Genomic DNA, 14237 nt, shown 5'->3' on the forward strand with positions numbered 1-14237 from the left:
ATAACACTTTTTTAATTTTATATGAGCATGTATGCTACACACTATTTATCTTATGTAAGTTCTTCTTCTTATTGATTTTATTGTCATATTTTTTGTTAGTTCAGGTAAATTCAATCATAGATCCAATAAGCACTACAAGTAAACATTTTTTTTTAAATAAGAATAAATTCTCTTTCACTTAAACAACAAACGTTACAATAATTTTATAGATAGAGATTTAATACAAAAAATTTATCATAAAACATTTGGATCATATCATTATTTGAAAATAATTTTTTTATTATTTTGAAATTTAAATGAGATTGGAGAGATTAGTGGGATCATTCACGAAGAAAAAATATATACACAAACATGACAAAATATTAAATTAATATATTGATCAATGATCATATACGGACAAATGCATCCAAAATGACATAATATTACCTAAATAATTTTGATATATGCTCTATAAAAATCAAGAAGCACTTCTCAAAAAATATATATAAATTCTTAGAATAAATTTATTTTATCATTGGAATTGATGTACCTATTTTTTGAGTAATATCTATATTAAGATTATTTTTATTTGTAATATTCTATAATTCTATATGTATGAATTAATCAATCAAGATTTGTGAAAAACCCTAATATCAGGACAACTAGAGATTGTACATTTGATAATACTTGACATGTTGTACCAAGTAAAAATGAAATTAAAAATCTAGCAATTAATATTAAATGCATTCAACATTTATAGTACAAATTCAAAAACATAAATAAATGAGCATAAATAAATGGGCACTATATATCTTGATCAATGAGAAGTATAATTTTTAATTCTTTATTTGATTTATTTGTGTATTTATATTTTATTATTTTTTAAAATTAATTTATATTTTATGATTTTTATATTTATATTTTATAAATAAAATATTTATTTTTATTAGTGTTTATTTATTTATATTGTTTTATGTTTGAATTTTTAAAAATAAAATAGTATATTTTAATCTTTTAAAATTAAATATTAAAATAAATAATATTTATTATTTATTATTTGATTTTATTAGATAATATTTTATATTATTATTTATATTTTTTAATTTATTTTAATTCCCCATACATCCCCCGTACCCCCACCTCTCTCTGCCACGCCCCAGCCCCCTCTCCCCTTTCCCTGCAACTTGTCCCTCTCCCCCTCACTGCCTCGCCCCCATCCCCCACCTCCCTCGCCAAGTGTTCCCCCCTTCCCCATGTGTCCCCCCTCCCTGGCCCACCCCCACCCGCCCACGTGTCCCCCCCTCGTCCTGCCTCTCCTGGGCACATCCTTCTCACGTGTCCCCCCTCCTCTCCCCCTTGCACCCACCCCATCTCCCTTTTCCCTGCCACGCCACGCGTCCCCCCTCCACCCCTTTTAAATCCCCACCTCCCTTTTCCCTCCCCCTCCTTTGCATTTTTTCTACATCTCTCTCCCTCCCTCCTTTACTCTCACAGTAAACTTATATTTTGCAGTATAGTTGAGCTCTGCTTTTTTTTTTTTGCAGTAAGGTATTTTTCTTTTCTTTTATCTTTATATTTTATTTATATCATTTTAATTGTTAGATATACTTTAAATGTTTCTAGGATAAAAAATATTTACGTTAGTTATAGATTATTTCCTTTTAACTAATATGTCAATTTCATTATCTCAGTTATTGATTGTTTTCTTAACTGATATGTCAATTTCATTTTAATATCTTTATTATTTATATTTATTGTATGTATGTTATTGTTTATTTTATGTTTATATAATTATATATTTTGTATATATTATTGTGTATTGTGTATATATTATTGATAATTTATATAAAAAAATATTAAAAAACGTGTAAAAAAATTATTATGTCAATCAACATTTGTAAATGAAATATTAAGTAATTATAAAAAAATAAAATGAATATACAATTTTTTTAAAATAGTGTTGTACGTAGTTATTTATTAAATGTATTATAATAATTTTAAATAAAAAGATTAATATTTATATTTTAACTAGTTTTTATTTATATTTTAAAATTAAAAATACAAATTTGATGTTATAAATATTGTTACTTAGTTAGGTATTTATTAAACACAAACTTTAAAATTGGAAATAAAAATATAATGTTATAAAATTTAATAAAAAATTAAAATAATATTTTTTTGTCAAATAAATGTTAATTATATATAAAAATTTTAATAAATATATAATTTTTTTTGTAAAAACAGTGTTTTACGTAGTTATTTATTGAATATATAATTATAATGATTTAAATAAAAACCTTAATATTTGTATTTTAATTAGTTCTTATTTGTATTTTAAAATTAAAGATACAAATATAATGTTATAAATATTGTTGGTTAGTTAGGTATTTATTAAATATAAATTTGAAATTTGAAAATACAAATATAATGTTATAAAATTTAATAAAAATTTAAAATATATATTTAAAAAAATTATTAATTATATATAAAAAATTTAATAAATATACAATTTATTTGTAAAAACAGTGTTTTAAATAGTTATTTATTAATATATTATAATAATTTTAAAGAAAAAGTTAAATTTTTTAATTGAAATTTAGTTCTTATTTGTATTTTAAATTTAAAAATACGAACATAATGTTATAAATATCATTGGTTAGTTAGGTATTTATTAAATTCAAGTTTTAAAATTAGAAATCTAAATATAATGTTATAAAATTTAATAAAAAATTTAAAATATACATTTTTTAAAAGAAATATTAATTATATATATAAAATTTAATAAATATACAATTTTTTTTGGTAAAAGCAGTGTTTTATTTAGTAGTTATTTATTAAATATATTATAATAATTTTAAATAAAAAGCTTAACATTGGTATTTTAATTAGTTCTTATTTGTATTTTAAAATTAAATTTACAAAATAATGTTATAAATATTGTTGGTTAGTTAGGTATTTATTAAATACAAGCTTTAAAATTAGAAATACAAATATAATGTTATAAAATATAATAAAAAATTTAAAATTACTTTGTAAATGAAATATGAAATATAAAATATTGATTATATAAAAAAAATTAATAGATATACGAATTTAAAAATGCTAAAATAATAATTAAATTAATGTTATTAAAATAATCATATTTAATGTTATAAAAATGTAATGTTTTAGAAATATTTAGATTTAATGTAATAAAAATCAAAATTTATTAAAATATTGCTATAACATTAAATAGAATTGAAGTTATAAAAACATTTAGATTTAATGTTATAATTAAGAACATTAATTTTTTTTTAAAGTAATGTTACAATAATTACATTTAATGTTATGAAAATAATTAGATTGATCTAATATTGTTAAAAAATTTATATTAATGTTATAAAAATTACATTTAATGTTTTAATTATTTAGTGTTATAGATTTAATATTAGTGGCTAATGATCTAGATAGTAAAGATGTAATTAATGATTATGGTCTACAATACTCAAAAGATCCACACCCTTTAACGATCAAATATTATTGAATTTGTAGGTTTTGAGCATACGTTTTATATTGGTCATATTATTATTAAATTTAAAATGAAAATTTCACCACATCGTAAGTGGATTGATAATAGATGTAATCCAAGAAGAGGTGGGATTACTCGAGAATTTTATAATGGATTAATAGATGAATATGTAAAAGAATTTTATAATGGATTACTCAAGAGTTATTATCTAATGACATAGATAGTGATAATGAATTAATAGATGAATATGTAGAAGAAGATGATCGATTTATTTTTTCATATGTGAATTGACATAAGAATTTTATGATATAATATTTGTTATATTTTTCAAAGTATGTGATATTGTACTTTTATCATTTTTTATTTTCAATATAATTCTTGAAATAGATGTCAAGACATTCACCTCCCAAAACAAACAGAGGTAGGGGGGGTAGTAAGGGTAGGGGTAGCCGTCGATGCTATAGGGATACACCTTCTCCAGATCCTTCTACTGCTGCCTCGCACTCTTCTCCTTTTATTTCAACACATGTTGTCTCTTCTACTCCCTTCTTTCCCCAATCAACGCACCCACAAACTTTTATTCGCATGACTCAATTTTCAAAGTCTTTTGGTGGGATATCATATCCAGTGGGATATACTCCTATTATACCCACAACCCATCCACTTGAGTCTACACCATAATTTACGCCCTATCCGTACACATTTATGCCGACATCACATCCACACTCTTCGTCCTCTCCTGTACCTCAAAATGTTAGCCCAACTCAACCTGAACCAACAGATGCAGGCCAAGCTGATGGTCAAACAGAATTATCTTGTAATCAGAACTGTAATAAGTGAGTATATTAATATAATGTCTAAATTCATTGATCTATTTTGTTAAACACATAAATTCATGTTTTGACTAATTTCATATCGATTTTATAGTTTTATCCTTGAAGTTGGCCCACCAGCTATTCTCTCAAAAATTTGGAAGAGACGCTATAATGAACCTTGGCTTCAGTGGAATGAAATTCCAGAAATAACACGACGAATGTGGCTCGAAGAGTTTAGCGTTAGTGTAATTTTAATTTTTAATTATCAATTTAACATTTTATATATATTTATTCTTTTTTATTTAACTTGTTGTAGAAAATGTTCAAATAGCAAGCTGAAGAAAGTAATCGTATATGGATTACTTGGAATAAGTCAGGTTGACGAAGTTTTAGGAGTAATTTGAATAAAGTTAAAAGTAGTGCTGATAAGGGTGATTGGATGGATCCGTCCGTGCGAAGATCATTACAAGCAAAGTGGAATGAGGATGAGTACAAGAAAAAATTTGAACAAAATAAAAAGAATCGCACATCTGAGATCAGCTGGTCAGTGCACACAAGCAGATCCATTCCTTTCACCGAGACTCGAAAAAGGCTGGTAATTACTTTTTCTATATCAATGTTTTAGAATTTTAATAACTTATATAGTGATTTGTATTTTATCTTATTTACTTCATATATATTTGTCATATAGGCAAAGGAATTAAATCGCAAGCCTAACGAATTTGAAATTTTCAAGAAAACCCACATTCAAAAAAATGATTAAGGACAGGAAGTATGGATGGATCATAGATCACAAACCGTCGCGGTAATTATATTTACCTACATGTACCTTATTTGATGAATTTAATTTTAATTTAATTATACACGCCAATATTAATTTTAATTTATATAAGAGGCGTTCGAGAGACTAAACGCTGAGGCATCTTCACAATCAGTTGAAAGTGATTGACCTCTTCACCTGCAATTAATGAGCACCATATCTTTTATCAAGCTGTCTTTGGTAGAAATAGGAAGGGTCGTATCTACGGTCTCGGCTCTCAAGGGAATCAGTCTTATCCATCTCCATCCGGTAGCACCTCCAATAGTTCATGTGGATCCATGACACAAGATTTTGAACAAATGAAACTATAATTCACCCAGATAAACGAGGAGAATATTAGCAACTGAGGGATACGATGTCCCAAATGAATACTGAGAATGAACAACAGATGCAGGATATGCTAACATGGAGGGATCAGATGAATCAAATAATGTCCAGAGTATTCAGTAACTCAACACCTCCTAGACCATCGAGAAACTCACCAGGTGGAAATCCGTATTGTAATGATAAGGGTAATGAGGGTGAAGATGAAGAAAATGAGAATGATGAAAATGATGATGATGATTGTTAATTCTATTGAGGACTATTTATGATTGTAGTAATGGAATTTATGGATTTGAATTTTGTGTCCATATTTGTTATCTCACAATTTTTTTCTATTCAATTAAATAATTAAATTTTTAATTAATAAATTTTGTATAAAAATTAAAATTTGTATTTGTATTTTTAATTAAAAGATTTCTTAATATAATTATATAAATTAAAAAATTTAATTGTGAACATTCGTAAATAGTAATATTTATGAAAATATTTATTTTTATATAAAAATTAATTTATATAATTTTATTTATATTTCAGTTGTATTTAATTTAATTAATTTAATTAAGCAAATTATTTTTTTAAATTTTAAATTCTTAAATGATTTAAAATAATTTAATTTTATTTAAATTTAATATATATTTTTATTTATTTAATTTAAAAAATAATTTAGTGACGGGAACCATGTCTCGCTCGTCACATATATTGGAAAAAATAATTTAATTTTAATTTAATTTTTTTCAAATTTTAATATATATTTTTATTTTTTAAAAAATAATTTAGTGATGGCATTACCCGTCGCTAATCAGCAACGGGAATTCTCGTCACAAATTTTTGAAACATAATTTAATTTTTATTTAAATTTTAATATATATTATTTTTTTAATTTAAATATTAATTTAGTGACGGGCATTACCCATCGCTAATTAGTGATGAGTAATGCCCGTCACAAATTTTTGAAAATTAATTTAATTTTTATTTTTTTAACTTAAATATTAATTTAGTGACGGGAGTACCCGTCGCTGATCAGCGATGGAACTGCCCATCGCAAATTTTGAAAAACTAATTTAATTTTAATTTTTTTATTAAAATTTTAATATATATTTTTTATTTTTTTATTCTAAAAAATAATTTAGCAACGGGAAGTCCCGTCGCTGACTTGTGACGGGTATTCCGTCATTGATCTATGACGGGAATGCCCATCACAGATTAGCGACAAATAGCCTGTCACAGATCAGCGACGGGGCGTTCCGTCACTAAATCTTCCGTCCCTAAATTCCATGACTAAATTTCAGCAACGCCAGTTTTAGTGATGGATTTTTTCCGTCACTAAACAATTTAGTGACTGATTTTTTAGTGACTAAATTTGATTTTTCTTGTAGTGAAGCCCCCGCTGGGATTATGGACCTAGGCATGTGTAACCGGGTCATGTCACTAACCAAGGATGGTAATACAAAAGTGATATTGACACACACTTTATGATAATCTGATGATCTAATTTCATGTGACCTATGCACCTATTTATAGACCTAAAATAATCTGTGGATGAATACAGAAAATCATATCCTGATTAAAATATGATGCATGAGGATATTCTTCCATATAAGATAAATTTCAGATAAAATCGAATTTGACAACATAATAATTACAGTCAAATTCGAAGTCATGGTCTCAGTCAAATTAGAAAACTCAATCACAAATAAATAAGGATTTTGAGTCATAATTATCACAAATCTCTACCTTGACTCTAAATCAGCAAACAAAATTATCCAGAATTTTTTCTTCCAACAAAATTATGGACAATCAATCTCCCTGACAAATACCAACCAAATCCATGCAATGCTCGAACTTTGAAATAGGCAGGCACTTGGTCAACATATCTGCAAGATTATCACGAATGCTGATTTTTCTTACAGTAACTTTACCATGAGCAATAATATCCCAAATAAAATGATATCGCATATCAATGTACTTCATTCTCTAGTGAAACATCTGATCTTTTTAGTGAGGAAAATATCACTTTGACTGTCACAATAAACTGTATCGTCATGAAGATCTTCACTAATTTCACTTATCAACCCTTTTAGCCAAATAGCTTCTTTAATTGCTTTAGTAATTGTCATGTATTCTGCTTCTGTAGTAGACAGGGCAACGATGGACTGTAAGGTAGCCTTCCAGCTAATAGCACAACCACTAATGGTGAATACATATCCAGTAAGCGATATTCTCTTGTTAGGATCACCTGCAAAATTAGAATCAACAAAACCAATAACTCTATCTCTAGTATTTTTGAATTGTAAACAGGCATCAGCGGTACCACAGAAATATCAGAGAATCCATTGGACTGCCTTCCAATGTTCTTTATTAGGGTTAGTCATGCATCTACTAACCACGCTCACTGCATGAGCCAAATCAAGGCGTGTACAAACCATAGCATATATAAGACAACCCATTGCACTAGAGTATGGAATTTATGATATCTTGTCAATTTCATCATCTGACTGAGGAGATAAGCTAGATGAAAGCTTAAAATGTGTAGCCAACGGAGTACTCACAAGTTTAGCCTTCTGCATATTGAATTTAGTCAAGACTTTCTCAACTTATTCCTTTTGACTTAGATAAAATTTACTTGCTTTTCTGTCTCTTGAAATTTGCATTCCCAGTATTTTCTTCACTGCGCCCAAATCTTTCATCTCAAATTCTTTGTTGAGCTAAGCTTTTAATCTCCTTATCTCGTCTTTATCTTTCGATGCTACTAGCATATCATCAACATATAAAAGCAAATACATAAAGGACCCATTCTTGTTCCTTTTAAAATAGATACAACTATCATAATTGCATCTATTAAAATTGTGCTTGATCATAAAGGAATCAAACCTTTTATACCACTGTCGAGGAAACTATTTCAGGCCATATAGAGATTTCTTCAATAAGCACACATAGTCTTCATTGCTTGAAACTTCAAAACTTTCTGCTTGTTGCATATAGATATCCTCATCAAGTTCCCCATGTAAGAACATTGTCTTAACATCCAATTGTTCCAATTCAAGATCTTGAATAGCCACAATACCAAGTAGTGCCCGAATGGAACTGTGCTTCACAACTATGGAAAATACGTCTGTTAAGTCCGCACCTGGAACCTGATTGTATCCCTTTGCTACGAGTCTAGCTATGTATCTTGTTTTTTTCAACTCCCGATGTACCTTATTTCCTCTTGAATATCCATTTGCACTTAACTGTTTTCTTATTCTCGAGTAGTTTCATTAACTTTCAAGTACCGTTTTTATGTAAGGATTCCATCTCTCCATGCATTGCGGTAATCCATCTCCCAGATTCAAGACAACTAACTGTTTTAAAATAAGTGGAAGGCTCCTCACTATAGTTAATATCTTCAACCACATTCAAAGCATATGCAACGAGATCAACTTCAACATATCTTTGAGAAGGTTTGATAATTATTCTGGGTCTATCCTTAGTAATACAATAATTTGATGGACCAGCACTTACTTCTGGACTTGACTTGGGGCTTGATGACTTAATCTGAGATGATGACGACGACTTAAATGTCTAACTCTTATCGATTTCAAGCTCCACCTAAATATCAGAACTCTGGTGACCTGTAGGATTAGTTTCTTTAGTAGATATATGAACCATGAAGCATAACAATTTCATCAAAAATAACATCTCTGCTAATCATAACTTTAGACGCTTCTGGATCCCATAAGTTATAACCCTTAACACCAGGCTTATAACCAAGGAAGAGACACCGTTTAAACCTTAGTTATAATTTTTCATTATCAACATGAACAAATGCAGGGCATCCAAAAATTTTCAAATCAGAATAATTTGCAGGAGTACCTGACCATAATTTTTCAAGAGTTTTCTTATCAATAACAAATGACGAAGACCGATTAACCAGAAAATATGCCAAATAAGCAGTCTCATCCTAAAAAGACTTTGATAAATCATAATTATACAGTATACACCGTACCTTTTCCATCAAGGTTCTGTTCATCCACTAGGCTACACTATTTTGTTGTGGCGTGCCCGGAATAGCTAAATGCCTTAGAATTCCTTTTTTTTTTCTTATAGAAATCATTAAATTCACCTGAACAAAATTCTAAACCATTATCTGTGTGGAGATGTTTGATTTGTCTGTCAGTTTGTTTCACAATCATAGTCTTTCATTGCTTGAAACTAGCAAAAACTTCAGTCTTCTGCTTCAAGAAGAATACCCAGACTTTTCAAGAAAAATCATCGATAAAAGTCAACATATATCTGGCACCACCTGTAAAGGGTACTCTGGCCAAACCCCAGCGATCAGAATGAACATAATCCAATATATCTTTCGTATTGTGAATGCCTTTAGTGAATTTGACTTGTTTTTACTTACTAAAGATGCAATGCTCACAAAACTCCAATTTTTCAATACTTTACCCTTCAAGAAGTCCTTTTTTGCTCAATTCAGCCATACCTATTTCACTCATATGCCCAAGACGCATATGCCATAACTAAGTCAGATCAATATCAGATAAAGAAGAAGTAGAAACAGACGCATCACCTGTAATAGTAGAACCCTGTAGAACATATAATCGACCGTACTGTTTCGTGCATTTCATCACAACAAAAGCACCTCTACTAATCCTGATAACTCCTTATTCACCAATGAATTTGTACCCATTCAAACCAAGAGTACTTAATGAAATCAGATTTCTCTTAAGATCGGAAACATGTCTGATATCAGTTAAAGTTCGAACAATGCCATCGAGCATCTTAATTTTAACAGATCCAATGCCAACAATGTTACAAGAAGAATTATTGCCCATCAACACATCACCAGAATTTAGAGTTTTATATTTCGAAAACCAATCCCTATTAGGAGACATATGAAACGTGCATGATGTGTCGAGAATTCAATCTTCAATAGGTTTAGTAACCTCATTAGTAACTACCATAAGTTCCCCATCAGTACTGTTATTTTCAACAACGTTGGTTTCACCTGAAGTTTCTGGTTATTTTTCTTTTTGGTCATCTTCTTTTTTCTTAAGTTTGTTCTATAACTTGTACCACTCCTTCTTTATGTGTCTTTTTTCTTACAATAATTACAAGATTTTTCTTTATTTTTGGACTTGGATCTACTTTTCCCTCTACCACTAGAATTTCTATCATGTGTTATGCCTCTAATCATCAGACCCTTCCCCTGAGGTCTTCCCCTGATTCTCAAAAGTCCCCAATAACTACTTATCAATTTTTTCTTTTGAGAATAAATCATCATAAACTTCATCTAGGGTGAGAGTATTCTGACTATAGAGTATGGTATCTCTAAAGTTGAATAAGAGGTCGGTAGAGAACATAACAAAATTAAAGCCAAATCCTCATCATTATACTTAACCTCCATGGCATCCAAATCAGAAATAATTTCTTTAAAAACTATTAAATAACTCTCAATAGACGTACCTTCAGTCATTCAATGAAAATACAATATTTGCTTCAGATGCAACCTACTGATTAAGCTTTTCGTTATACACAGTTGTTCTAATTTCAACCATAGAGAGCGCAACAATGGTTTTTTCTTTCAAAACATCCAACTAAATTTGATTCGATAAATGCAAATGTATTTGAGATAAGACCTTATGATCCTTACGTTATTTTTTTTCAGTGTTCTATGATTGTGGCATTTTTTTGAAACCCAAGAGCGCATCGTCTAAATCCATCTGTGCCAAAATTGCATGCATCTTAATCTGCCATAGTGAAAATCTGATATTCCAATAAAAGAATATCGTACTTCAACGAAATCATTAAATATTCTCAAATAATATCAGATAATTAATAATAAGAAATCCAACTAAAAACGGATCAAGAATACCAGAATTTGGGAAAAATCTGATCTGAAATAGGCTTGACAAATCTAACAGATTTGAACTAGATTTGGCCAAATGGGTTGTGGGTAGGTGGGTCAAATCTAACCCAAATAGAGATCTGGGTCTTACTAAAAGCTTTTTTAATGGCAGCAGCAAAACTTGCAGGCAACGATAACAAAAGTGTTGTCAGTAAAGGCAAGGCTTGAGGAGGTGATGGTCGTTGATCAACGGCCAAAGGCAAAGGAGGTCAGCGACGGTTGAAGGCCGAGCAAGAAACAAAAATGGCCTGTGACGTAAGAAAGAGATGGCCAACGAGATCAGCCAACAATGGCAGTGCAAAAGCGATCGACGATGGCAAGGTAAAGTGGTAGAAGTAGGGGAAGAACGGCGACGGGAGCGACGGTCACTGGATCCGTCGGTCAATCGGTGGGGATGATGTCAAACAGAGTAGAGGCTGTCGACGACGAGAAGGAAAACGGTTGGATGATGTTGATAAACGACTACAAGATCGAAGAAGAAGACCAGCATTGATGCCGGCAATCGCGGAGGTTGATGGCGACGGCACGCGCGGTGGATGATGGTGGCAACTAACATGGTGGACGACCGTTGCGACTGGCGCAGTGGACGACTGCGCCGGTGGCTGCTAGTGCTAGTGGAGACGGCAACGAAAGCTGTTGTTGGGTAACAAGAAACCCATTTTGATTCAACGGTCAACGGCTGAGATTCAATGGCCAATGGTGATGGTTTGATCCTTGTTTGTTATGAAATAGGATCAAATACAAATCAATAATCAAACTAATCAACCACACACACGAATATAGAATTTAACATGGAAAACTTAAATCGAAAAAAATCATGGACAGAAATAATAAAATATTACTAACCAAGGATGGTAATACAAAAGTGACACTGACACACATTCTGTGATAATTTGATGATCTAATTTCATGTGACCAGAGTATCTATTTATAGATCTAAAATTATCTATGGATGAATACAGAAAATCATATCCTAATTAGAATATGACGCATGAGAATTTTCCTCCATATGAGATAAATTTTAAATAAAATTAAATTTGATAATATTATAATCACAATCAAATTTGAAGTCATAGTTTTAGTTAAATTAGGAAACTCAATCACAGATAAATAAGGATTTTGAGTGAGAATTATCATACAAGGCCATGGCAAAGAAGTAGAGGGCAGCAGGGTGAGGAGGGACTACTTGTTCCAATAGGCGCTGGCAAAGCCGACCAAGACACCAGGAGGATGGTGAGGCCAATGAAGACGACGGGCCACCAAAGCCAGTGGAGACACTTGTCATTTGACTTGGTGGCTAGCCAAATCCCAGAGGCAATGATGCGAATGAAGCATAAGAAGGCTATGAAATTCAGCATCAATCGGTGGCGACGTGAGAGAGAGAGAGAGGGGGGGAGAGGTGGATGAGATGGTGACGATGACAGTGACGGTGACGGAGATGGTAACAGTGTGGGTGAGGCAAGGCCTATGTCTTGGGCCCGTCGTTATAGTAACCAAAGTTTTAGTCTTTCTTCACGCTATCTGGGTTAATTTCCAAAGAGATAATAGAAAAATTATGAGAAGCGAGACTCTGTGGAGTGCCGTTTCAAGTATATCACGCAGAAAATACGTTCCGACGGAAGCCAAGCGGCATGAAGTCACGTCATCATCGGGTCTGAATTAAAGCAGCGGGACCATTGGTTGAGATGGAGATAACGCGTGTTTGTTTCTGTGCTCTGTGTTTGGCCCACAGGAATTCTTTTGGTTGTGAAAGATGCACGTCGCAGAAATAAATCCGTGCAGTGCAACGCTGAAGTGGAAGAAAGACATTTAATTAATTACGTAAGAGTAAGGGGATTGATTCAGCAGCATCCATCTCTATTATAATTCAACATTACTTGATGCCCCTTACTGGAGTCGGGCGGAGACACCTGAGGCCCAGTGGGGGGCAATTATGGGGCAGTTGCCCTCGCTGGGCCAGATTATTTTTTTTTTAATTTTATTTTTTATAATAATTTATTATTAAAAATAAAAAAATTATATTATATTTTACTATTAAAAATAAAAAATAATAAGTATTAAAGAAAGTGCGTATATAATGATCCAGTAGAGACCATCACATCATTTTTTATAATTTGTTCATAATTTTATTTTTTTTATAATGATGTTGCAAATAAAACTAAGTATTAAAGAAAATTATGAAGCAAAGAAAACAAATATAAAGAAAATTTATATTAAAGAAAATGAGCAAATTAACAAAGCAAATATTGAGTAAATTGACGTTACACAACTTCCTACGGATCCCGACTAAGAATAACAATAATAGATTACAACATTAATTTTTAAGATCAAATTAGAAGAGTTTATTTGCAAAGAAATCTGTCTCAATCTCGAAATCAAGACGATTCATTTTAATTTGATTTAATGAATTTGGTAATTAGTTAGAATATAATATAAGCAAAAATGTCACATTTTCCTAATAGTGTTATCTTTTTAAAACAAATAATGAGGAACAAGGAAATGTGATTCTTTTATGAAGTAAGAGTTCAATAATTTTTTAACAAAAAATAGACTTTAAGTTTATGTTAGAAATACTAATAGTGTACACAATTAAGCTTGAAACAACTGTAAAACTTTAATAAATCAAAAGCAAAATATTAAGATAGCTTTCTTTAGATAGTTAAAACTAACAGGGTGTGATTATTAAATTCATCAAAATACATTAATTGATTGTGTTCGACTTTTTCTATGACAAAATCTAGTCTTTCGTGGTCATGACGAGTCTAAAGATTCAAATAATTAATGTAACTTTCTTAAACAATTATAATTTTTAGTATGAAAAGTTATAAAAAGATAATTATAAAAAAATATTTTAATATTATCATTATTATTTTATTTTTAAAATTATATTTTTTATAT

Source organism: Diospyros lotus, chromosome 9 (assembly GCF_014633365.1).
Source record: "Diospyros lotus cultivar Yz01 chromosome 9, ASM1463336v1, whole genome shotgun sequence".
Classification (NCBI taxonomy): domain Eukaryota; kingdom Viridiplantae; phylum Streptophyta; class Magnoliopsida; order Ericales; family Ebenaceae; genus Diospyros; species Diospyros lotus.